The sequence below is a fragment of the Xyrauchen texanus genome, chromosome 10 (assembly GCF_025860055.1).
Source record: "Xyrauchen texanus isolate HMW12.3.18 chromosome 10, RBS_HiC_50CHRs, whole genome shotgun sequence".
NCBI classification, from domain to species: Eukaryota; Metazoa; Chordata; class Actinopteri; order Cypriniformes; family Catostomidae; genus Xyrauchen; species Xyrauchen texanus.
The window spans coordinates 32,284,055-32,309,592 of NC_068285.1; the positions used below are offsets into that span (position 1 = coordinate 32,284,055).

Below are 25,538 nucleotides of genomic sequence, written 5' to 3' on the forward strand. Positions count from 1 at the left end.
CACGTGCAAGAACCAATTTGGCAATGACTGCAAAACTAATAAAGAACATCATTTTGAATGCAGACCTGAATGAGATTTCAGAACTTCAACTAAGTGGAAAATGATAGACATTTCCATAGACAATATTACAGAATACTGGCTTGCAAAGACACAATGGTAAATAAATAACAGTTTACATTTTTGGGTGAACTATTCTTTTAAAAACGATATCAAATGCAAAACAATACTTCAGACCTCAAGTAAAACATGGAAAATATTTGGGAACAAAGGGAAAATGCTGAAACATGAAGGGCAGTAATACTTTTGGTTTACAAGGCCATGAATGGGCATACAATGTTGACCTAAAAGCATCTAAAAATCACCAATGATGGGCCTTAAAAGAAAAAATTACACTGTCAGAATTCAGCATCACATCTCAAACTGAGCCATGGGTGATTGTGCAAGAGGGAAAGCATCTTGAAAATAGAAAGAGGAATTTGATGTGAGGCACATCCCCAGAGGAGGCAAGGGACTTCAAGGAAATCAATCATGCGAAGGTCTATTTGAAAGTCTCCCCACGCCTGCAAGCCTCCTACACTTGGTGATTTTGTATTGAATTGCTCCATGCTGAATTCCTCTGGTCAAGAGTGTGTATGTTTTGAATTATTCCATGTATTAAACCAAAATTTGCAGAAAATGTTCATTAGTTCACCTTATTGTCTAGAAAATGATTTATATATCTGATTGAAACTTTCTACAAGATGTCACAGAATAAACAGAATTAAAAAAAAAATATTTATTTGCCACAATATTTGAAGCCGTCTGATCATTCAATGCAATTTTAAAGTGATTTTATTACTGACATACTTCCCATTTACACTAAAGGAGCATACACTCCATCTCATTTTACTCTACTCTGCCTTTTCCAGATTCAGATAGATTTCCATAGCAACTGAGGTGAAAAAGACTGGAGGGAAATCTTATGATGTCTGCTATAATGATTAGTTTGGAGGGAAAGGAAATTTGAAATTGGTAATGGGTTAAGTGCATTAAGGCATTAGCCATACTTATAGCCTCACAAGTTGTTTTTATTGTCAGCTAGCCCTTTATCAAGATTCTATGCTCCTCACAATACTACTTGCTATCAATACTGATTATTTCATTAAAGACTGGGGAAAAACGGTGCATGAGCCAAAGGGCACGTCCATGTTTCTGATGATGTTTAAACCTTTTTGACCTACTTCCTTCATGAGAAATCAAGCCACAGACCTTTGACCCGATCCGTTTTGCTCATAAGCCGCAGTGATCTCCTGAGGAAAGGTGAGCAGAGCCCAGTTACACTGATCAGCATAGAAAACAGCGAAGAGCCACAGGAAATGCAGAACAGCACGAAAAAAGAGAATTACGAGGCTGTTTTCATCCTTTACTTGCGGCATGACAGTGTGAGCTGAAAGCTCCCCTATGGTATGTAAAATGAGTTCAAGGGTCACCTCTGCATCCCATTTTTATGCCTTTAATCTTTACTTTAAGTTGATGTAATTACAAGGGTTCCACTTGCAACAACAAAGTAGGAGAAAATAATTAATTACTTTCCCAAAGATACCGGAGGAAGAAGGCTATTATTGTGTTTGCACAACATGGTTTGAGTCCAGCCCGGGGCATGACCTGCAATGACCAATCACTCCCTTTGTAATGAGTGAGAACACTGAAGTAAGTTGACATGGGCTGCTAAGTGGCAAACATGCCCATCTTCTAGACACCACTGTCCTGTTTCTGCCCATATACCCTCAGGCGTTGAAATCTGTGATGAATCAATCAGGGGCAGGGAAGTAGCAGGATCACAGAATCTGACCACAATACATTACCATGTAAAATCCTTCACCTAATAAGACAGCACTTGATCATGCACAAAAGATACACAGTTATATATAATATATTTTTTACATAACATCTTGTAAAATTAATAATAGACACCAATTACACATTCTAATACTTGTAAAATCTTGCGGTCCATGCACAAATAGAGGGAGGTAGCCGAGGGCTATTTGTACCAGCACTTTGAAGACTCAAATTGAGACCAGAATCCTATTTCAGGAGACAAACTACAAAGGTTTCAGTCTGAAAGAGATTTAAAATTAAAATGTGCACCTCAGGCATTTCTTTTTAAATGGATGAATGAAAAAAAAAAAAACACTACGCGTTTTAGTAAGTATTCAAAACAAACTGTGAAGGTTATCATGATTTCAGACAGGAGCTAAATTATGACAGAATTCAGCCTCATAATGAAAATATATAAATAAATAATCAGAAATTTATGAGATGCAAGTTCAACCTAATAAATATAGAACTGATGAAAATGTAAATATGATATAAGAAATTACACAAATATAAATATATATATATATATATATATATACCTGTATATATATATAAGCAATATCACACAAGCAACTGCCCACATCAGCACACATCAGCACAGTGTTGATTTCGGGCCAAATAGCATGAATGTGAGTGTGATATTGCTTATATAGAACCTTTCAATGAACGAGTACATTTGGAAAAATTGAGTATGGTCATAAAAACGCATTTATGCGTTGAACTACTTTCTTATGCGGCAGATCAGAATCTGCCATTGTTGGTTCAAAACAAATGATGCGTGTAAGCCTCCGTTAGTAATTCAGAAATGTCACTTCAGAAATAGTATAATGGCTTTTGCTGTTTCTAACAAGTTATTTGAAAACAAGGATGGATGTGTGTCTGTGTGTGTGTGTGTGTGTGTGTGTGTGTGTGACGGGGCATGTGCTATCACCTGTTGCCACACCCAAGCAGAGATGCTGTCAGCTTTCTGATGGTCAGCTTTCTCAGTGATAAAATAGCCATACAAGAGGGGGTATTCCTCTCTATTTTGCAGTAGCCGGTGCGCAAGAGTCGATCCCTATAGAAACTGCAATGTCCTCTGCCATTTTGAACAGTATGTATCCAATGTGGAAACTCCGGTAAGAGGTAATCACCTTGAGTTCTCAGCTAAGTGTCCATACAATGCAAGTGAATGGGTGCCTAAATATATAAAACATTTCCCCAAAAAGTCAGCATAAGAGTAATCCATATGACAGTGGTGAAATCAATGTCTCCAGAAGCGATATGATCGGTGTGGGTGAGAAACAGATCGTCATGGTTACTGTTGTAACCTCCGATCCCCGAGGGAGGGAACGAGATGTTGTGTCGAATGAAATTACACAAGGGGTCTTCCTGGGTTGCCGAACAACCTCTGAACTTGAGAAAAGGCCAATGTCAAGTTGGCAGACAGAATTTGCATGCCCCGCCCCGGACAGTGAGTGTCAGTCAAGATTTTGCACTGAGGAGCAGAAAATAAGGTACGGCTATTTATAGTGGTAGGTCTAGTGCTGTGGCAGGAGGGACACAATGTCTCGTTCCCTCCCTCGGGGAACGGAGGTTACAACAGTAACCATGACATTCCCGTTCTGTCACTCACCCGACGTTGTGTCGAATGAAGTACCACAAGGGGTCCCATCTAAAAACACCATGCACTGACCGTGTTACGTAAACTGTCGAGACAGGTGCAAGCATGCTACTGCATGCTAGAGACAACTGAGTCGGCTGTACGTAGCCCTCCCCAACACCCCCAAGAGATGTCACATACATCTTAGGTTCCCCGCACCCCTGAGGGGGGGAATAGGTGCTAGATGACTATCATGGGAGCAAGCCCGGCAGCCGCAGCCTTTTCTCTCACTATGTCTCTCACATAGGACGTGAGAGGATCATGGGGAGTTTGCCTGAGAAGGGAACTAAGCCCGTGGAGCCCGACCCCAGTACAGAGCACCTGTGACTCGTTGTGGGTCTGGACCATAATTGCTCCACTGAAATCACAGGCCAGAAGGCTAGGGAGGAGAACACCCAGGTAGTGACGCTTAGTGGCTAACCTGGGACAGAAGGCGCACTGGATCAGCTTGGTGAAGGGTGCTGTGTGCAAGCGGAACACCCAGTCGGTTGTGCCGCGTTACCGAGTTCTACCGGCTCAGACCTGACAAAACACGGGACGAGACCGACTAAAGCCTGAGATTGTACAATCTGGCAAAGGTATTGGGTGTTGCTCAGCCCGCTGCTCTGCAGATATCTGCTAGGGAGGTGCTGTTGGCCAGTGCCCACGAGGATGCTACACTTCTCGTTGAGTGGGCTCGAACCTGCAAGGGGGCAGGCACGGCCTGGGTTTGGTTGGACAGAGAGATGACATATATGGCCCAGTGAGTTAACCGCTATTTGAAGACGGCGTTCCCTTTCCGCCGTCCGCCGAAGCAGACAAAGAGCTGCTCAGAACATCTTGAGCTCTGTGTGTGGTCCAAATAGATATGCAAATCACTTACCGGACACAGCAACGAGAAGGCTGGGTCTGCCTCCTCCCTTGGCAGCATGCTTGTAGGTTCACAACTGGGTCCCTGAAGGGGGTCATCGGAACCTTGGGCATATAGCCCGGTCGTGGCCTCAGGATAACGTGAGAATGTGCCGAACCAAACTCCAAGCAGGTGTTGCTGACAGAGAATGCTTTCAGGTCCCCAACCCTCTTGATGGAGGCTAACGCAATTAGGAGGGCCATCTTCAGGAAGAGGGCCTTGAGCTCAACTGAATCAGGCGGCTCGAAGGGGGTCTCTGAAGGCCCGAGATGACAACTGAGAGATCCCAGGAGGGGAACAGGCTAGGCCGAGGAGTGTTCAGTCTCCGGGCACCTTTCAGGATCCTGATTATCAAGTCGTGCTTACCTAGGGACTTGCCATCTACTGCGTCGTGGTGGGCTGCGATAGCAGCTACCTACACCTTCAAGGTGGAGGGGGACAGCCTCCCCTCCAGCCTCTCCTGCAGGAATGAAAGTACTGACCGAAATGCACACCAATTCGCGAACAAGCGGCACTGTAGGGCATAAAGTTGCCTGGTGGAGGGAGCTCCAGCTTGGTTAATCGTGTCTATGAATGCAGGTGGTAGATCCACTAGATCTTCCGCATCCTGTCCAGGGGCCAGGCATGGAGGTTCCAGAGTTCTGGGTGCGGGTGCCAGAGGGTGCCCTGTCCCTGAGAAAGAGGTTCTTCCTCAGGGGAATTTTCCAGGTAGGTGCTCTTGCGAGGAGTGTAAGATCCAAGAACCAGGTCCGGTTGGGCCAGTAAGGGGCCACCAGGATGACCTGTTCCTCGTCCTCCCTGATCTTGCACAGCACTAGTGCAAGAAGGCTCACTGGGGGAAATGCATACTCACGCAGCCCCCGGGGCCAGCTGTGTGCCAGCGCGTCTGTCCCGAGAGGAGCTCCTGTCAGCGAGTACCAGAGCGGGCAGTGGGAGTTGTCTTGGGAGGCAAAGAGATCTATCTGTGCCATGCCGAATCAGTCCCAGATCAGCTGGACCACCTGGGGGTGGAGCCTCCACTCTCTGCTGGGCGTAAACTGCCACGACAGCGCGTCCGCCATCGTGTTGCGGCTGCCAGGGATATGAGAGGGGCGCAGAAACCTGAGTCTTGGCTGACTCCAAAGGAGGAGATGGCAGGCGAGTTGTGACATATGATGAGAGTACACGCCGCCTTGGTGATTTATGTACACTACCATCATGGTGCTGTCTGAATGGATCAAGACGTGCTTGCCCTGGATTAGTGGGAGAGACCTCCATAGGGCAAGAGATACAGCCAGTAACTCTAGGCAGTTGATGTGCCAATGCAGCCAGGGTCCTGCACAGGGGCCAGCGTCAGCGTGCCCATTGCACATGGTGTCCCAACCCTGTTGAGAGGAGTCTGTAGTGACCACGACATGTCTGGACACCTGCTGCAAAGGTCTGTCCAAGGGTTGAAAGTCTGATGGCAAGAAGGGGTGATTGTCACACGGTATGTGCCGTGGCGCCATGCCCATCTCGGGACTCGAGTCTGTAGCCAGTGCTGAAGCGGTCTCATATACATCAACCCGAGCGGCGCGGCCGCGGCTGAGGATGCCATATGCCCCAGGAGCCTCTGGAATTGTTTTAGAGGAACCTCTCTGCCGGGCTTGAAGAGAGCTGCTCTGAACCGGGGTGAGCTTGCTCTTTTCCCAGTTGACCTGAAGCCCTAGACGGCTGAGGTGCCTGAGCACCTGGTCCCTGCGAGTGCATAGTAACTCTCAAGAGTGAGCCAGGATGAGCCAGTCATCGAGGTAGTTGAGTATGCGGATGCCCACTTCCCTTAGCGGGGCAAGTGCTGCCTCTGCGACCTTTGTGAAGATGAGAGGGGGCAGGGACAAGTCGCAGGGGAGGACCTTGTACTGATATGCCTGGCCGTCGAACGCGAACCATAGGGAGGGCCGTGTCGAGGCAAGAGGACGGGAGTCTGTGCAAAGCCCGGTTGAGAACTCGCAGGTCCAAGATTGGTCGCAACTCGCCATCTTTTTGGGTACGATGAAGTAAGGGCGGTAGAGACCATTCTTCATCTCAGCTGGAGGGACGGGCTCTACTGGGTCTTTGAGAATCAGGGTTGTGATCTCTGTTTTGATATAGCGCTGGCTTTTTCACTGCATACAGAAGTGGAGCGAATACCGTCTAAATGAGGCAGGAGCCGGGCGAAATGAGTCGCGTAGCCGAGTCGGATGGTCCTGGCCAACCAGTGCGACGGGTTGGGCAGGTTGGGCAGCAAAAGCCGCGCATCCAAACTCCGCACGAGGGGCACTAACGGGACGATCACTTTTGATGTACCGGGCGGGGCTTCGCGGTGGGGGGAGCAGGTAATAGCGCGTCGGGAGGCAGAAAAGCATCCCTAGGCTTGGGTGCTGAGAAAAGACTCAAAGCACTTACCTTGCTCTGCGCACCCGGCAGGATTCTCCTTCCGGCCCTCCACCGGGGACGGAGTGGTCTTGGTACCAGCTCCGGAGCGAACGTCTGACTGCCTGGGTTGCCCGTCTCAGGAGCGCTTCTGAGCTTTCCTGGTCCTGGAAGGGGTCCTGGAGACGGGGGGCGTATGCCGCCTGCGAAGTGCTCCACGCTGTGGCTGAGAGCTGCAGGGGGATGCCCTTGGCGAGCAGGCGGGGCGTGCTGGTTTGGCGGCGCCGAATTCCCATAGGTTTGCAATTCTCCCCAGAAGGCCTGCACCCCTGAGTCTTCTCTTTACTGTTGTACATGAAACTGGTGTTGAGTGAGTAGAATTCAATGAAGCTGTCAGTTCATGTGAAGCATCTATTTTTCAAACTAGAGACTCTGATGTACTTATCCTTTTGTTTAGTTTTACATCTGGCATTCCACATCTCTTTCTGCCCTTGTTAGAGCCATTTGTCCTTTGTCTTTGAAGGCTGTAGTGTACACCTTTGTATGAAATGTTCCATTTTTTGGGGCAATTTTGAGCATTGTATAGCCTTCATTCCACAAAACAATGATTGACTGATGAGTTTCTAGAGAAAGCTGTTTCTTTTTTGCCATTTTTGACCTGATATTGACATTAAGACATGCTAGTCTATTACATACTGTGACAACTCAGAAACACCCACAAAGACAATATTAAGCTTCATTTAATGAACCAAATAGCTTTCAACTGTGTTTGATATAATGACAAGTGATTTTCTAGTATCAAATTGTAGCCGGGTGGTATTTGAACTTATAAGACAGAAAGCGAGTACTTCCCCTTTTAGAAAAGCGGTCCCTGTTGATGACGTGTTAATAGCGCGATACAGAGAAAGACAGCTAAAGCAGTGTATGAGAGACTGGTTCAGTTGTGTGTCGAGTGATTATCATCCTTGATTTAATCGATGTTCTAGGTGAGTAAAGATAATAATCATCATTTGATCTGGTGTAATAGGATGTGTTCGTTTTATCCTGTGTGAATAATGTGTATTTTGTGGTTAGAGTTCGAGATGACCGGATATATTTGATCGATGCACGTGACCAGCATTACGAAGTCTTTATAAAAGAGTTTGGTAAGTTGTTGATGTAGTGTGTATGTTCTAAACAAATGTGGATGAGGAGCATTATCATGTGTATGTTATCTTAGATTTTCGTGAAATGGAGCTTGAATGCCCATGATGAAAATGCTGACATGTGGTTTTGTGTTTGTGTAGGGTGCCATTACCGTGTTTGTCTGCTTTCAAAGTGTATTGTTTCACCCCGAAAGTGTGCCCTAACATGTGTAATAATTTGTAATTCAAGAAATTGACACTTTATAAGCCTTTACTGGTATTTCTGTAAAGATATTGTCTTGTTAACTATTCAGTTGAGTTCTTGCACTGAATAGTGTAATCTAGTATTTGAGGTTGAGTGATACTAAATTATCAACTGTTATTTGTTTAACCATTCAGTTCAGAGCATTGAAGGTCTTAAAGGAAATTTAAACAATTGACTGAATTAATAGAAAATAATAAAGCCTATCTAAAACGTGGTTCAGTGTCAATATATTTACTTCGTTAACTGGCAACAAAATTATCAATTTAGCATGATTACTCAAGGATAAGGTGATGGCTGCTGAAAATGGAACATGTCTAGATTTGATCAAAAAAAAATTTTTTTTTCAAATATTAATGGTGCTGTTTTTTTACATCAGTAATCTCCTGACTATAATTTGTGATCAGTTGAATGCAACAGTTTTCTATCCCCCATTATTCTATGCAATAATGTATGACCTTAACATTGCAGTTTAGATTTAAGAGCAGTGTTTTGTATGATGAGCAAATTGTGTGTGTGTGTGTGTTATCAATAAATCAATAATTAAAGAAATAATGTTTTCAACTTAAACAACCTGGATCATGGAAACATTCAATGAGGAGTCTGCTTGCATGTCTGTTAAAATTGAAAACTAATCCAATATCCACTTTTCTAATTTTCTTCCTACACTTTAAAAAATGTCTGTAATGGTAAAAAACTGAAAATAAATAAATAATTGATCAACAAGTATTAACTATAAATTATAAAGTCAGAGTTTTTAAAAGACAATACTGTAGTTTTTACAATAAAATGTTGTACAAATTACTGTCTCTCTACATGTTTATTGGTCATTGCTACTGAAATAGTCACTATTGTTGAAATTCATGTATCTTCTGTCATTATTACTGTGATTAACGATACCTTATAAAGTAAAAAGCAGATTTTTACAATTTCAGATGGTTAATATAAAGTTTATGATGTTTTTTTTTTTTTTGTTCTATTCAGTTTTTGTGAATATAACTGATGTTACAGGGACGCTTACAGCATCTCGAGGAGAAGGCTAATTTGCCTTAACAATCCCAGGTGTTTGGGCCGCACAATCTTTACACAATGTTTTGAAATTCACAATGTGAAATTTTGCAATGAAAGACAAAGACAGCAAGAGACCATCTTGTTTCTTCCACTCCTCTCTCCCCTTTTTTGTTTTATTTAAAAGTAATTTCCATTTCTTTTGTTTGTGCTGTATTTTGCCTGCATAATTGCATCCAGTCTTATTGCTGCCTGGGGCAGCGTGGATTATGGAGAGGCTTGCCACTGCTTGTAACTTATTGAAGTTTAAAATGATTTTCAGCTCTCCTATGGGCAGCTGATTTGAGAGCAGCACAGCGGTAACTAATAGATCTAATCTGCTTATAATGAGCTTGTTTAACACAATATTTACTCAGTAAAGAACACTGATACAGAGCAAATTTAACACCACTTTTGAAATTTGCAGATGAAAATGTAATGACCTGTAATGGCCTTTTGTACATGCCTGGTGCAATGTAACATGATTGTCCTTAATTTTAATGTTGACAAGTTTATGACATCAAGAGAGTGGAGCAGAAATGTTTTTGTCCCTGTGTGCTGTAACTACTGATTCAGTAGTCAAAGAGTTATTTGAAAATTAATCTACAATATACAACATATATTAATCTACCATATACAACATATAGCTTTCCGCATAGCACACAGACTCTGGGGAAACTCTGGGGGAAAGTTTTTCTTCTCAAATATTTAAAAAAGCTTGTCATCTTCACTGAGGGAGAGACTTTAGAATGCTTATTTAGCATGTGTTTTGCATAATAAATTTTTTCATTTGCATGCAGCACCCAATCTGTGGTGATTAATTCAGAGAGGTTAAGCTCTAATACAGTACATTCTTTGGAATGGAAAATCAATGATTTACTTGTATCTTTGGGCATTACTGCTGTATAAACTGTCTGGTTTTCTCTGGCAAACCGATTGTGTTTAAACAGAGATATTTACATTATGTCAAACAAGACAAGTTTAGTCCATAGAATCCATATTTTAACAGAAGTATCTAATAAAATCCACACGATTCTGCAGCACTGAATCCATCCTTATTTACATTTATGCATTTGGCAGACGCTTTTATCCAAAGCGACTTACAGTGCACTTATTACAGGGACAATCCCCCCCAGAGCAACCTGGAGTTAAGTGCCTTGCTCAAGGGCCCAACAGTGGCATCTTGGTGGTGCTGGGGCTTGAATCCCCGACCTTCTGGTCAGTAACCCTGAGCCTCAACCACTGAGCCACCTTAGGTGTAGACCTTATATGAAATGTGGAACAGTTTGCCCTCAGAAAATAACCAGACATGGAAGACAAATCAGGACAAAAGACAGGTCTTTATTTAGAATTGATTAGAGATTTCTCAGCAAAGATTTAGCAAAATCAATTTTATATTCTTTAATCGTACAAGAAATTTAAAACAAAATGCAACCGGAGGGCTGTTCGCACCTTTGGCTGTGCATCTTAGCTGATTTTAGGCTGCATAAGGGAAACACTAGACAATTGGTCGAGCAAGTACAAGAGAAACATGCACATTTCACATATTTTATCTTCACTGAGTGCAGAGCATTATTTGAATTTGCATTTATTACCAATCCTAGTTTTAATTTAAAGTGATTTCCCCCCCACCAACCATTAGTCATGGTAAATCACTAAAAACCCACAGGGAGAATGCTTTGCTAATGACAGGCACACAGTTTCTCTAGAGAACTCATCAGGACTATCTCGCTCTCTCTCTGTCTTCCTCCCGACAGTGGTCCTTAATTGCAATATTACAAAGAGTGCAGGCAGAGGAGAAATGACTTGGACAGCTTCCACAATCCGCTAGTATGCAACGTTATGTGAGATGAGCGAAATTTAGTCAAGCATAATTTTTATTTAATTTTTTTTAATTCCATGACACTATAGGCCACAGTGCCTTACATTCAGATTTATACATTTTGTAAACAAATTAATTCAAAGCAACTTAATTTTTTTAGTTTGTGTGTTCATTGGTTCCCAATGACCTTGCTGTTGCTATATAGTGCATCCATTACCAGTCCAGGTACAGAAACACTGTGGCTACCCTGAGGTGTAGACTGAATCCATTACTTATTTTCAACCCGGTAGCATGACAAGTCAACTCAAGTAAAAGTACAATTAAAATTTTTCAAAAAATAATTACTCAAGTACAAGTAAAAGTACTAACATAAAGAATTATCCAATTAAAAGAGAACTCAAGTAGTGAGCATTTCACAAATTATATAATGGACATTAACTCCCCTATATTCCATTACATAATACACATTGAACATGTATTACAGAATTAATTATTAGTATTAATGGAAATTGTGTCATCATTCACCATCATGTTATTCCCAACATGTATGACTTTCTTTCTTTAATGCAACACAATAAGGAGATTTTAGACAGAATGTTTCATTTATTCATTTATTTATTTATAAAGCACAAATAAACACAACAGAAGTTGACCACTGTGCTGTACAAATGAAGAAGTATAAAACAAACCACACACAATACAGTAACAGACAATAAAACACTAGGTTAGGGTTTAGCGAAACCAAAGTTATGAATGAAATGCAAGAGATAAAAGATAAGCCTGTAGCTTAGATTTAAAATCATGTACAGACGTTGCAGACCTCACAGATAAAGGAAGACTGTTCCATATCCTAGGACCGGCCACTGAAAACGCACGATCACCTCGCAACTTCAATCTCGATCTGGGATATGACAGTATAATGCTGTCTGAGGATCGCAAGCCTCTTGTTGACTTTTTTACATTTACAAGATCTGACAGATAGGATGGTGCCAGACCAGTCAAAGCCTTAAAAACTAGCAGCAAAATTTTAAATTCAACTCTATAACACACTGGCAACCAATTTAAAGACAATAATATCGGAGTAATGTGTTCTCGTCTACTGAACCCCAGTTAAAAACCTGGCTGCGGCATTTTGGACCATCTGAAGCCGTGACATGGAGGATTGGGGTAATCCAATATATAGTGAATTACAGTAGTCCAAACGAGATAAAACAAAAGCATGTGTGACAGTTTTAAGATCATTAAAAGATAGAAAAGTTTTAACTTTGGACAGAAGTTTAAGATGGAAAAAACAAGACTTCACTACAGAATTTATTTGTTGGTCAAACTTGAGAGATTAAACAAAAAGAACTCCCAAATTTTTCACAGTGGGTTTGATATAAGAGTTTAAATAATCGTAGTCAGTAGTCAGGTTTGCTTTACCCACAGAGGGGCCAAAAACAATTGCATCAGTCTTACTCTCATTTAAGTGCAAGAAATTCAAGGACATCCAAGATCGTACATCAGTTAAACAGGCAAGCAAAGTTTCTAGGCCTTGCTTGTCATTTCGTTTCAAAGGGAGATAGATTTGGGTGTCATCTGCATAAAAATGAAAAGACACTCCATGCTTCCTAAAAATTGAGCCTAGTGGTAGCATGTATAGTGAAAATAAAATGGGAGCCAGAATAGACCCTTGAGGAACACCATGGTTAACTTGTGCTACAGATGATACAGCACGACCAATACCCACTGAAAAGGTTCTATTACTAAGGTAAGATCGGAACCAGCTAAGGGCAGTTCCTTGAATGCCCACACACTTTTCAAGACGCAATAAAAGAATGTCATGATCAACTGTATCAAATGCCGCACTCAAATCTAATAGCACCAAAATTGCTGAGTTCCCAGAGTCAACGAAAAATAAAATATCATTTAAAACTCTTAGAATTGCTGACTCAGTACTATGTTTTTTCCTAAAACCAGATTGAAATTTTTCTGCAATATTGTTTGTTTCCAGAAAGCTCTGCAATTGCACAGATACAGCATTCTCTAAGATTTTTGCAATGAAAGGTAAATTTGTTAATTTGGCCAGTTGCACCAGCCGGGATGACCACACTCTGAAGGTGGCGTACCGGTTCGGTGTTCCCAAACACCTGTGGTGGGAACTCCCGGAGACTGCACCTGGCGGGAGTACGTGGGACTCATCTTGGAGGAGTTCGCTGCCGGGGAACCACCTCTCCAGATCCCAGCTCCCGCCTCTGGGCTTTCCTCGCCAGCCACGGTGAGTGAGCCAACCCCCACGCCTGCCGTGGTCAATGAACCAGCGCTGCTAACTTCATCCGCCCGGAGGAGGAGGAGAAGAAAGGCCTCTGTTCTCCAGCCTCCGCTAACCACGGCCAACCAGCCAATGCCTGTAGCCTCCGATGTCCCTGAGCCAGCGCCTGTAGCCTCCGATGTCCCTGAGCCAGCGCCTGTAGCCTCCGATGTCCCTGAGCCAGCGCCTGTAGCCTCCGATGTCCCTGAGCCAGCGCCTGTAGCCTCCGATGTCCCTGAGCCAGTGCCTGTGGCCTCGACCGTCCCTGAGCCAGCGCCTGTAGCCTCGACCGTCCACGAGCCAGTACCCCCCGAGCCTTCCAGGGCTCCGCCTCTCGAGCCTTCCAGGGCTCCGCCTCTCGAGCCTTCCAGGGCTCCGCCTCTCGAGCCTTCCAGGGCTTCGCTTCTGGAGCGTCCTACGGTGCCACCTCCCTCGGCTCCACCTCCAGAACCTTCCAGACCTCCGCTTCCAGAGCCTCCTACGGTGCCACCTCCATCGGCTCCGCTTCCAGAGCCTCCTACGGTGCCACCTCCATCGGCTCTGCTTCCAGAGCCTTCCAGGTCTTCGCCTCTAGAGCCTCCTATGGCGCCTACTTCCACGCCTCCGCCTGCAACGGCTCCACCTCCCTTGGTTCGGCCTCCTGAACCTGTCCTTGCCCTGTGGCCTCTTCCCAGGCCTCCTGAACCTGTCCTTGCCCTGTGGCCTCTTCCCAGGCCTCCTGACCCGGTCCCTGTCCTGTGGCCTCTTCCCAGGCCTCCTGACCCGGTCCCTGTCCAGTGGCCTCCTCCCAGGTCCCCCAAACCTGTCCTTGCCCTGTGGCCAGCTCCCAGGCCTCCTGAACCTATCCTTGCCCGGTGGCCAGCTCCCAGACCACCTGAACCTGTCCTTGCCCTTTGTGCCTCCTTGGACTGCCTGTCTGCTCCCTGTGCCTCCTTGGACTGCCTCTCTGCCGTTTGTGCCCCTTGGACTGCCTGTTTTCCCCTTGTAATCCCTTGGTCTGTCTGTTTGCCCCTTGTGCTCCTCTGGTCTGTCTGTTTGCTTCCCCCTCACTCCTTGGACGATATTTTATTTATTTTATATATTTTTTTTCATTTATTTTTTCTCTGAGGAGCGTCTGGAAGCCGCTCCTTTGAGGGGGGGCTACGTCACCATTCCCTTGTTGTCTGCCTGGGTTTCACTTGTCATTGTTAAATGTACTACACTTCCCAGAATCCACTTGCCATCACCACTGCCATTTTGTCCATTGTTCTCACCTGTGTCTAATTCAGTCATCACTCCCTGGTTATTTAAGCTCTGCATTTTGTTCACTCCTTGTCGTTCGTTGAATGTAGTTCAAGCCTGGTCTGTGTTCCTTGCCCTAGTTCTCTGTGTTTATTTCCCCATTGAGGGTTTTTCCTTTGTTTATTTGTTTGTTCATTTAATAAAGAAGTCCTGCATTTAGATCCTCTCTCCTCGCTGCCTCATTCGTAACACCCAGAAAGAATGCTCCTATTTATAATTGTTAGAATCCAATCCCCAACACAATCAAGTACCAATTTAAAAAATTGTGTCGGAACAATATCACATGCAGAGGTGGTAGGCTTCAGCTTAGCAACTGAATCCATTAAACCCAGCAATGTGATCGGCTCAAATGAGTTTAAAAGCTTAGTGGGAATTAAAAAATCAACAGGGTCATCAGTACAAGGAATGATGGACTGTCTAATTGTATCTATTTTATCCTTAAAATCAAAGTTTTCACACAAAGTTGAGGACTCTACGGGTATTGCTGTTTAGCCATGATTCTGCTTTGTTTTTATGTTTTCTTAGTTTCATAGGCACAATAATATCTAGAACACTAGTGCATAAATAATTAAACGTATTAAGAAGCTCGTCCACATTTAACGCATTTACAAGATAATCTGAGGAAAGCAAATCAACACATGACCATTTTTCAGGTCTAAAAATTTCAGTAGTGTGACAAATATCAGCAGTAAACATTATAGGCTTGTGATCCGAAAAACTCAAATCACCTATATGCACATCTGAAATAGAAAGGCCATGTGTCAACACCAGGTCTAAAATTTGACCCTGTGCATGTGTTGGTTCTTTCACCCACTGGACAAAATCACACGCCTCTATGAGACTAAGAAACTCTTTCACTAACACTGTGGAGTCACAACAAACATGAATATTAAAATCACCAACAATTAAAATTCTATCAAATTTAGGGGTAATATCCCCTAGAAATTCTGAGAACTCGGTGATAAAGTTTTTATTTGTTTTTGGTGGGCGATAAACCACTGCCACCACCAACGAGTTCATCGAGTCCAATGCAAAAATTTGAACTTCAAAACTTGTGAAAATGTCAGTTTCTATGATTCGGCAATAAAAACTGATTCCAGTCCTCCACCCTGGCCAGACAAACGGGGTGAATTAAAAAAATTATAATTAGGAGGGGTAAGTTCAGAGAAAGGACTATTATCTCCAACAGACAGCCAGGTCTCAGTCACAAATAAAAAATCTAAGTCGCCAGAGTTTATAAAGTCGTTAAAAATAAACGTCTTGTTTCCCAGCGACCTTGAATTTACTAAAGCCATTTTAATCGAAGATGAGTCACAGACCTGTTGCGAGACGATGTGCGGTGCCCGGTAGAGTGGACGAAGATGATGATAATCCACCCCACCGCGCCGAAGACGCGGTGAGCGGCGACGGCGAGACGGCACTGACGAAACCGCTGACAAATGTACAATCCATTGATAAGGAATTTCCAGAGAGCGCCTTGAGATGTAGAGGCCGCGATCCAACTCCGGCCACACAGCATCCAGACGAGGTTGACAGACCAATCGAGAGGAGGCCAGGCAAAATCTTAGCCTAACAGCAATGCCCCCACGCTTTCCTCTCCTCCTACGCCGCTTCCTCCAGGAAAACGCACACGGCACCCGGCGCAACCATAGAGGTATGTTCATCAAGAGGGGTGGAGGTGGTAGGCTGAAACTCGGACCAGTCGTATCCTTGGTGGAGTAAAGCGGTATAGTAGATCTATTAAGCAGCATTTGGCGATCGTATATTAACGATGTGGCCTCATTTTAACTTATTAAAGACGCAAAATGTATAAACACAAACAAACCAAGAAACAAACGAAAATAGCAGAGGAGCTGACGGCATGCCATGTCAATCGGCGCCATCTTTCCAATACCCATGTTTGGTATCATTTGCCTGAGTCACTATTTACATTCAGTGAATGTTTTTTTTCTCCATATTTTGAAAGTGAATGGTGACGGAGACTGTCAGTCTCTACCATTCTGTCTAACATCTTTTGTGTTCCACATAATACAGAAGGTAACAAGTGTTTGGAACAACATGAGTGTTGGGAAAATATGACCGAATATTAAAGTATGGCTGAGCTATCACTTTAAAGGTATAGTTCACCCAAAAATGGAAATTCTCTCATCATTTATTCACCCTCACGCCATCCCAGATGTGTATGACTTCCTTTCTTCTGCAGAACACAAATTAAGATTTGTAGAAGAATAGTTTGCTCTGTAGGCCAACATTTTTATGCTCCAAAAAGCACATAAATGCAGCATAAAATTAAGCCATTAGACTCCAGTAGTTATTTCCATATCTGCCCAGCAGTGGGCAATATGCAGAGAAGAATGTGAATCGCCAAAAACAAAAGAAGTAGAATGTTAAAGAGATCTGTTTCTCATCCACACCTATCACATCGCTTCTGAAGATATTGATTTAACCACTGGAGTCTTATGGATTACTTTTATTCTGATTTATGTGATTTTGTTTAGCTTTAAAATGTTGCCACCCATTCACTTGCATTGTAGGGACCTACAGAGCTGAGAAATTCTTCAAAAAAATCTTCATTTGAGTTCAGCAGATGAAAGAAAGTCATACACGATAATTAGTAAATAATGAGAATTTAAATTTTTGAAGTGGAAACATGAAAATGTCCCACAAGGACATTATATATAATGCTGAAATATAAACCAAAGCAAGATCATGCTTTATTAATGCCTACTTAAGCTATTTCATAGCTTTTAAAGTCCTGCGTGGATTCTCCCTAAAGACGGCCCTGCTGATCGCGCTTGTCTCCATCAAGAGGGTCGGGGACCTGCAAGCGTTCTCTGTCAGCGAGACTTGCCTGGAGTTCGGTCCGGAAAACACACATGTGATCCTAAGACCACGGCAGGGCTACGTGCCCAAGTTTCCTACCATGCCCTTCAGAGACCAGGTAATGAACCTGCAAGCGCTGCCCCGGGAGGAGGCAGATCCAGCCCCTTCGTTGCTGTGTCTGGTACGTGCTTTGCGTACCTATTTGGACCGCACCCAGAGCTTTAGACGTTCTGAGCAGCTCTTTGTCTGCTTTGGTGGACAGCGGAAAGGGAACGCTGTCTCCAAACAGATTATCTCCCACTGGGTGGTGGACACCATTTCATTGGCCTATCGCACCCAGGCCGTGCCCCCCCCACCTTGCGGGCCCGTTCCCAGGTTGGCAAGCGTCGACTTGTTCCCCTGTCTAGGGTAACTATAAGGATTCTGATGACTTTATGGGGCAATGGGGGAAGGGTACGTGCAACCTGATACAGCTGGTCGTTTTGGCACATCAAGTACCTGCCCGCTCCTGTGTCAGCAGTACACGTACACGGCTCAGCGCATGTCGTGATTTAAATTGGACCCCTAGTGTCGCTTCTTCGACACAACGTTGAAGTGAGCAACAGACGGGGAATGTCTAGGTTACGGATGTAACCTCCGTTCCCTGATGGAGGGAACGAGATGTTGAGACCAGAAAAATCCTGAATGAAACAGACGCATTTCCCCGCCTTTAAACCCATATGTCCGGGGGCGGGACATGCAAATTCTGTCTGCCAACTTCTCATTGGCCTTTTATAGAGGTATATTCGGTTCCCTAGAGACCCTAGTGCCGCTTCTTCGACACAGTGTCTCGTTCCCTCCATCAGGGAACGGAGGTTACATCTGTAACCTAGACGTTTCCCCACAAGGACCCCACTCGGATGGATATTTTTACACAGAGAATATAGGATTTATTGAATAAAAATTCCATTATCTTCAGCAAGCTGAGTAACACTACACTTGAAGAATAGAGTTAAACAACTATAGCTCACACACACATCCCTGTTTCTCCAAAGAAAAGCCCAAGCCATCATTGCTTGTCCAAATAGACATTTTCGATTTAGTAATGGAGGCTTGTGTGCATCTTTTGAACTAGCAATGCAGATCCTGATCCATGGTGGAGGAAAGTAGTTGCATGCACAAGTGTGTTTTTGTGTGACAGTTCTTTGTTCTTCCTAATTTATTTATTTACTTGTTCATTGAACTGTTTTAGTAAAGCAATACCACACTCACAATCTCGCTGTGGTTCCCTGCGGATGAATTACAGCCGTGCTGATAAGGGCCATACTATACAGCACTTGCTTGTGTGATATTTCTTTTCTGACATACATCAGTTATTTGTATTGCACTAATAAATATAGAATGAGTATCCAAGTTTGTTCAATGAATTTGTTCACATTTGTTCATTTCCTATTTTTTATTTTTTTTTATAAAAAAAAAAGCAAGAGGAAAGAATGAAAGCACTGTTGTTGAAAGGTTTCATATAGAATAACTAATTGTATGTTGAAAATGCCTGACTTATTCATTAAGATTCTTTTCAAAGTAGTCTCTGGAACAAATTTAAGCAAAATAAAAAACATACTGACATTAATTGAGCTACTATTACATGCAGGTATTAGATAAATCAGTGCAGTTAACTTGCCCATTCCCCAAACACACACACATATTGGTACAGCTATCATTATAAGAACTCTCCATAGACATAATGGTTTTTATACTGTACGAACTATAAATTGATATTTATCCCCTAACCTACCCCTAAACATAACCCTCATAAAAAACTTTCTGCATTTTTACATTTTCAATAAAATATCGTTTAGTATGTTTTTTAAGCTATTTTAATTATGGGGACACTAGAAATGTCCTCATAAACCACATTTATAGCATAACACCCTTGTAATTACCAGTTTTTAACCTAAAAAAAAGTCCTTGTAAACCACTTAAACCTGCCCACAGACACACACACACACTAATTGATATTTATTTATCTCTCCTCTTATTCCATGCCTGAAGTCTATGGTGTATTTCTTTGCTTATCACTGTTATACAGAAGCTCCTTCTTGGCAAGTAGTGTTCAGCACTGATAGCCACTAAATGAATTTGGGCTTATGGCATGCACAGACTCATAAATGCCTTATGCACTGATAACTGCATATCTTACACTGAAGTTTGTCCTTATCTCTGCACTAAGCCCTGCTACACTGAAGCAGTTCTCAGATAAACTTAATCAAAAACATGAAGTAGCTGGGTTAAACTTGTCACATTTCTTTCAATTAATTTGGTAGGAATGACCAGAAAAATGTATTTCCTTCTTTATCCGATACCAAGGTCTATTGATATAGATTTCAATAGTGATATACAATTTTCAATGGAATGTTTTTTTCCATTTTTGTGACAGACCCTTTTTGTCAGACCTCTGTTTTTACAATTTATTAATAACATTTACATAACATGACAAATCATTTAGCAACTTTTAATTTTAAAACAAAGTTATTAGAAATGCCACAAAAGCTAGTATAATAAATGCCACATATTGTATAGCTTTATCTTTAATTAGTAGAGTGAAATAATTCCAAATGATGCTTCTTTTCTGACCAAAGATGTTGATATGCATTAATTTTCACACTGTAATAAATTAAAATATCACTATTTTAAACAAACTTAGTGTTGATATGTTTGTTATGATTGCTCCTTGTGATATAACATTTGTATCAGAAATAAAAAAATTTCGAGATCAATCCACCAATCCCTATTATTTTTAAAATGTCAAAATATGAGAGAGAGCTCTTATGAAATAAATCTTACATAACAGAATGCTAATTCCTATTTTCTAGAAATCCCAGAGTGTTGACTGTCTTATCTAAATTTGGGGATTAGTCAATGACCCGACCTTGACATAGACTCCAGACTCTGAGAAAGATCAAGACACTTTGGATGAAATCAGAGTCTGTGAACTATTTTTTTCCTGAGAAATTCAGAGAATGTTCTGTGACCTGTGAAACTGACTTATTGAATTAACAGTGTTTAAAGTACATTTGTTTCTGTGTCTAATATGCTTCAGCAAACACTTAATCACTTGAATCTCATCAGTCACTGTGAAACTGGCTTTGCTCTGGCCATGCACCAGGTGCTTCATATTACCATACTTCTAAACGACTTGCTGAACTTAAGACAGTTCTCATTAGGAATGTTTGACACTTTAACCTAGATTGGGTAGTAGTTAGTTTGGTATCTGTATATGTACGGTCAGAGTTGAGACTTTTCCACAGTCTCCTCTGGCACTGATGGGCGGCTGTCCTGCAGCTGTGCAGCTCAGCTCCTTGGGGAGAGAGTGTTCTGTTTACACAGGTGCAGCTGCTGGCGTCCCTCATCAACACACTGAACAGATCAGTCGTACTGTTTATACTGGCAAGTCCAACTCCAAAGCAAAGCCATTCTCAGGCAGTGATTTAGCCTAAAGCATTGCTTTACATATGTCTGCTTCTCAACTGGTGGGTCGTGACCCAAAATTGGATAGCAGGTCTGTACTTATAGGTCACACACAGACTGCAAGGAAAAACAATGCTAAATGCAAACAATAAAATGCAATTAATTATATACCCATGCCTTGTTAGGCTTATAAACATTTAAAATTAAGGACAAATTGCTTCCCATGACTTTTGTTGTTGAGGTCAAAGGTCATGCATCCAATCAAACTTTACAGTATTTTGGCACTTAGTAATATGGCTAGGACACTACTAATTTAATATTTGGCATTATAAGTGTTCCATGCATTAGACTGGAAAAGCACACTACAGTTGTTGTTCATGCACTTTTGAAATGGTTAGTCATGTAATGTTGCATATTGTTGGGGCTATGGTAGGATTAATCCTTTTGATGTGTGATTTTGGTAGGAATTTGATGTAGAGTATAAAATGTTGGTTCTGAAACGAACAAACAAATCAAAATTATACAACATGGTAGTTTATAAATTCTGCACATGCACATGGGCATACCCAACATCTGCATCAGAAATGTTGAAGCATTTCCCTAATCACCTGACACCCATGACTCTCTATGGGTGGAAGATTCCAGACAAATTTGTGAGATCAGAGAAATCCCTTGACTCACTAATTTCTGTTGTGACTTGACCCCTGTGCTAATTATCCTTGAACTTTATAAACAGTGGTAACACAAATTAACACCCATAAATGGTTACCACCTATGGCCAGATGCTTCGTTTTGTTCTCACCATTAACCAGCAGGCTGCTCAGTGGGCTTCTGCACTATGCTCAGGTTTCAGATGTCATAAATCTCTAAATTGCAGGAAAATTCAAGACCACTCTGACTGTGCTGTTGTTAGGGGTAGAGGGGCCCTTACATTATTAAAATGAATTTGTTCTTTGTTTTATTCTCCCAACAGGCAACATAGGCAAAATGCATTACTCTCGATCTGCTTGAGCATTTGTTTATATTGATTTGCCATGTGTGCGTTCACGGCTGTCCCTGCCAACTGTAAAGTTGCCAAGGCAAGCAGGAGTGAAAGCGGCAGGCTCCAGGCCACATCAACAGCTGTCACATATGCCGCTGATCGATATAAACAAACACAGTCGCCCCCACATGAGACACGATAGACAGGTTTGATTCATCTCGTGCCACCGGAGGGTGGAGGAATAATAAGTACAGATAGATCATCGCCCGTCCCAGGGAAAGAGTATTGAGGTTAGCGGGGGACACATGCAAGATCATTTGCCTCCTACGGAAACACGCGTGACTCCCTGTGCACACTAGTGCTGCGAGAGCCGATTAAAGCCGCATGATTCCGCCAGTTCTCTAATTCAAAAAGTTCCACACTGTCTGACTCTGGATAGATAAATTGGTGCACCAGGCTCATCAGTACACTGGGGTTACTGTAGAGAGTATTCAACAAAGTCAGTGGGGAGGATTACTCAAGTGTCAGAAGGCTGCGCCGCTGTATTTAGTGACTGCTTAATGCCAGTGCATTTAGTGCAGCGGCGGACTGGTCTGTCTCAAAGCTCTCCAACGCATGGGCTCTGATGGTGGCATGGCACACAATGAGGAGAGCAATTTCAGGCATGATGAGGAGTAATGGTTTGAAACAATATCCCCCTAGGGCCTCAAATTGAAATCTGAAACTGTGATATTGTTTCATCTCAGTGCAATTTAAAATGTCAAAATGACTTTGGCACATTCGATTCACTGCGCGACCAATGACTGTTGAGAGACATTTGGAGAGGCTCCATAATAGACATCATCCACACATGCAGATTCCCACACTGTGTACTGTAACAGATTTGTCTCAGTACTGTCTTGGATGGCACATATCATACAGTATTTCACTCTTCCATGTGTGTAGACAACGCAGCTTGATCCATTTGTCCTAAAGTACAGATTTTGACACTATTGCTGTGAATTAAACCCCAAAATCTCTCAACAGAATATTTGTACAAATTCGCACAAATTTTGTTAATCAAAGCTGATTTACAGTTTACCGCATGAATTTGCTGCATGTAGGGGAGACCAAGGCTAGATATTTATGTTTTTTTTATTTTTTTATCCTACACATAAAAATTCCACAATTACTATTATTTTTAGTGGCTGTTTGTAGAACAAAAGTACAAAATAAAACCACACTAGCATTCATTAAGGCAATAGTTAATTTAGGGTCGTATACTGGGGCTTAAGCCCTGGGCCCATGGCTACAGTGGAGCCCGAACTCCCAGCGGTGTGCCCAATCTCGGCATTCTCACCCGTCATCATTCTCGGGAGGTCGCGTATATAAACACGCAGGAGACGCTGATGTAAACACGGAGAGGGTGCACAATGGCTAAACCCATCCGTGTAGCGTATGGTCATCAAGTGATAATGTTCTGCACCAAGCATGTCTTACATGTTTATACACATTTCTGTAATGGTTCTGTAGACCAAAACAATGATTTGTATTTCAAAAAAAATTTTTGTTTCACAAGCATATATCTTTTTATATATGTGCAAAAACTGAAAATATATATATTGAGCCACCCCTTCAGCTCATCATCATAGCCCCACCTCTTAGGTCCGCCCTTCATCCAGGCTCCAGGGAGTTAGTTGGTAGAGAGAGAAGAGGTGCGAATTTAATAAGCCTCGTTTTGTCAGCGGTGGATGACGCACACCTAATGGGAATAATGCTTCATCACCGCTGTTTTTAAAACGCAGTACGCACCTCTTCTCGGGGAGCCGGCCAAGCCCCGGACCAGAGCTGGGAGTGTTCGGAGCTGATGAGATGGTCTGCTGCCGGACCCGTTCTTCGGACCCTCGGACGAGTTGAAGAGTCACCGCTCACGTTGCTGTCGATGGGCTAGATGCCGTGCCACCTTCCCCTCATGCTTGCTGCGGGCCTGGAAAACCTGGCCACCAGTGATGCTGCCGCCCCTCATGCCGTGGACCTTAGAGGGGAGTGTGAGCGGATGATTGACCAGATCATGCCTGGGCCTTCCTATGGACTACCCTGCCTGCTTGACGCCACACCCACTGTGTCTGTCCCTTATTCACCCTGCCACAATATATATATATATATATATTTAATTAAGGATCTCTGTTCATCTTGAAAAGGAGGAAGCGGGAAGCCTCCTTTATCGGCATCCTCACGGCCCAGCCACGCCCTCCTCCTCATCATAAACCCCCAATGCCTGATTCAGGCCGGGGAAACTTCCGGCCTGACTTACTCCCTTCCTCCCTTCCTCCTTTCCTGGAGGGGAAGAGTAGCCCCCTCAGACCATTCCGCCATCAGCTGGTTTTCCCACCTCCTAGGAACCTGAGTAGGATGAGGGGAGGGAAAGGGGAGAGAGAAAGTGAGTGAGAGAGCCAGAGAGAGAGAGAGAGAAAAGAAAACACTCTTATTCTGCAGTCCTCAGCTGCTGCTCCTCCCCCTGGCGCATGGCAGCGGGCTCCTGTGCCTCCAAGCGGCTGGCAGCGGCTCCTCTGTCCCCTGGCAGATGGCAGCGGTTCCTCCACCACCTGGTGGGCTCCTCTGCCTCCTGGTAGACAGCAGTGGCTCCTCCATCTCCTGGCAAATGGCAGCAGGCTCCTCCATCTCCTGGCGGACGACAGCGGCGAGTTCTCTCGGACAGCATGCTCTTCCTCCTTTCCCGGGTTTCGGCGGCATCTTAGGCATTTCATTAGGCATCTCAGTGCCGGGGGTGCATCCTCATGGCCCGGCCATGCCCTCCTCCTCATCATAAAAAAAAAAAATAATAAATAACTAAATATAGATATATATGAATATGTTACACAATATATGTTATATATACACTCAAACAGTTTAAGTCTAGACTAAAGACTCATCTATTTAGACAGGCATACACCTAATTTATCCATCTACTCACAATTAGGCTGCTTTAGTTAGGTCTGCCAGAACCAGAAATATTTCTCAAAAAATTTCTCATAATAACTCTGCAATAAATTTAATGGCATCTACGCTAAAATTATTCTATTCTTTTCTCTATCTCAACCTGGATTCATATCCCGAGATTACCAGAGCCGGCCAGATCCAGCTCCGTACCTGCTTGGTGTGGGACTCCACTGCTACATGTTGCTAAAAGGATGATGACAAACTACAGCCAGTGCTAGCCAGACATCACTTCAGTCTTTTACGATGGACTTCAGAGGATGAACTCATGACGACTCCAACTGTAAGACATCAGATACGTCATATGCAACTGCCTGAACCTTGGATTTAGGATGGACCCCACCGAACCTCACCGGAATGGCCTGCCGTTTGAACTGCGATGCACCTCAGTGATCTCTGCCTGCACCACCTTTTTTTATTGATGATCTACACTCAAGGAATACATAGCCTATCAATGAATTGCCAACAAAAGCCTTCATCAGCCAACTAAAAAAAGGACAATGCATCATATATATGTGAATATCTGCAGTGAATCCAGGATGGACTTCAAAGACATTAGTCATTAATCTTACAGTTCAAACAAAATCTTTGTTTAAACACTGGCCTTTAACACGTACTTAGATTACACATTTTAACCCATGACCTGCACTATATATAAGTATCATGTTCTGTCTCCCTCATGTTTGCCATGGACTCTTATTTTGAAGTTTTCCCCTGGACTCCGCC

At 43.1% G+C, this 25,538-nt stretch overlaps 1 long non-coding RNA gene across 1 annotated transcript in view; it reads left to right on the top strand.

Moving 5' to 3' along the window:
- Positions 1–7,650: 7,650 nt before the first annotated feature.
- Positions 7,651–25,538, top strand: part of LOC127651052 (uncharacterized) — a 29,861-nt gene continuing 11,973 nt past the window's right edge. The window contains exons 1-2 of the long non-coding RNA XR_007971498.1: positions 7,651–7,744; positions 7,833–7,903. This is a non-coding gene — a long non-coding RNA (uncharacterized LOC127651052). The remainder of the gene's footprint in view (positions 7,745–7,832; positions 7,904–25,538) is intronic.